The sequence below is a fragment of the Oryctolagus cuniculus genome, chromosome 14 (assembly GCF_964237555.1).
Source record: "Oryctolagus cuniculus chromosome 14, mOryCun1.1, whole genome shotgun sequence".
Lineage (NCBI taxonomy): Eukaryota > Metazoa > Chordata > Mammalia > Lagomorpha > Leporidae > Oryctolagus > Oryctolagus cuniculus.
The window spans coordinates 36,312,148-36,314,231 of record NC_091445.1 but is presented as its reverse complement, the minus strand read 5'-3'; the positions used below and the strand labels follow the sequence as shown (position 1 = coordinate 36,314,231).

Sequence of the window (2,084 nt, the reverse complement as noted above, 5' to 3'; positions counted from 1 at the left end):
TTTTGCCTGCATAAGCAATTTAAGACTGAATCCTACCCCCTGAATTAGCATACAACATTCAGTGTAGAATAATTCACAGTAGAGCTTTCTTTGTCAGTTTTTGAAATGGCATTGCTATGGTCTTGTATTTCACATCAGTTTAGAAATCTTTCCCCATGTCTAATTCCATTCCCTAGGTCTTTGGCCTGGCATTCATCACCATTCTTGTCAGGTGAGTTACTTCTGCTGTACTTGCTGGAGTCCTCTGTGTTTGGGGTAGGGGAAAATATTATACAGATCTGCCCCACTAATGTGGCTCAAATCAAGTTTGTGAGAAACTAATCCTCTCCCCTCTTATTATATTTAAGCATGCAAGACAGGTTGATTTTCCCTAGGAGTCCTTCTGAAATTTGGCCACATGTGATTCATTTACCTGTATGCCATTCAGGTATGCAGAGTTAGATACATCCATCTCTTTAACATTGCTCTTCTGAATGCAAACTACTTGGCAAAGGTAAGCAGAGAAGGCCTTGCCCCAACAAGAAAGAGTGCAGATTCAGTGGACAGTAAAGACCCTGCAAGGTAAATGGTTTCTCCCAGCTTCAACACCAAGACAGTCAAATCCTTCGAAAAGGATTTGCATCTTGCTTCCAAAACCAATGTCAAAAAGTATAAATGCTAGAACAGGAAATATCACACAATAAAAAAGCAATGAGAAGAATCCACGAGCAGTGTGTGGAAGAAAAAGAATCAGTTGATAATAGGTTGCTCATGGGGCTTATGTGAAGAATGACCTTAATTTCATGTGTAAGATCCCAGCAGGAGCTGAAATAGAAAACAAAGGGAAAGAAGAATCAGGAAATACTGAATCCAAATTTGAATGGCAGAACAGAGAGCCCTACAGGAAAAATATGCCAAAGATGAGATGAATATCCGAGATCAGCCTCTTCATATTCATGTCATAATGGGGTCATGTCAGTGCGGATCGAGAATGTTCTTCGTTGCATCTTTCTGGATTCAGTGCAAGTTCAGTTTCCACGGATGGCTCAGAGTCATTGATGTACCAGCCCTCAGAGCTGATAGTGGAGATGAGAATCAGTAGGTTTGTGCTGAAATGAAACGTGTTGGGGAGAAAGCTGACAATAAACAATAAACAACAGTGGGTTGAAAGTGTTGGGGAAGAAAAGCAAGATAATGAATTTTTAAAGTTACTAACAGCCAAACAAAAACAGAAACTTCCTAGAAAATCAGACAACTTGAGAAGAAAAAAAATGAAGAACAACAAAGACAGAAAAAAGCAAAAGCTTTGTTAGAGCAGAAGTAAACACATAAAGCATAAAAACTCCTCATCCTCCTCTCTTTTCTCTCTTCCTCTTCTGTTTTCAGAGACATCAGAAAGCAGCAGTGAGGGTGAGAGTGACAACAAAGGAAAAGTACAGAAAGGAGAAGAGAAACAAGTGGTTAGGGAATAACATCAGTAAGTCTGAAAAGGGGAAATCTAAGAAAACATCATTTTTAGGTGTTTATTTTCAACTACTTGAAAGGCAGAGCAATAGAGTTAAAGCCAGAGATGAAGGTCTCTGGTTCATGCCTCACATGCCCAGAATTCCATCCAGGTTTCCCACATAGGTTGCAAGCACTCAAGTACTTATGCCCTCTTTCACTGCTTTCCCAGAAACATTAGCAGGAAGCTGGATTGGAAGCAGAGCAGCTGGAACTTGAACCAGTGCTCTGATAGAGGGTGCTGGCACTATAGGCAGCAGCTTAACCCACTGTACCGTAATGCCTGCCCCATAAAGAGAAAATATCATGAAGAACTTTCTTGCGGTCACAGTAATAGGGAAAGGAATTGAAAGCCTAGGTTTTTAAAACAAGAGAGTTCAGGAGAGAACAGAAAATGGAGCCATTCTGATTTGGAAAAAAATTCCAGAAGCTTTAACTATACCCCAGAGAAGAGAGATCTGAAAGGAATGAGGGGAGCAGCAGAGGTCATAGCAGAGAAGAGGAGAAGAAGCCAAGCAAAAGTCCTGGTTGTTAAAAGCAAAGGAAGAAGGGCCGGCGCCGTGGCTCACTAGACTAATCCTCCGCCTGCGGCACCGGCACCC

At 41.4% G+C, this 2,084-nt stretch overlaps 1 pseudogene; it reads left to right on the top strand.

The window, feature by feature from the left end:
- Nucleotides 1–565: 565 nt before the first annotated feature.
- On the top strand, nucleotides 566–1,465 carry LOC100344188 (corepressor interacting with RBPJ 1 pseudogene; annotated as a pseudogene).
- The last annotated feature ends 619 nt before the right edge of the window (nucleotides 1,466–2,084 follow it).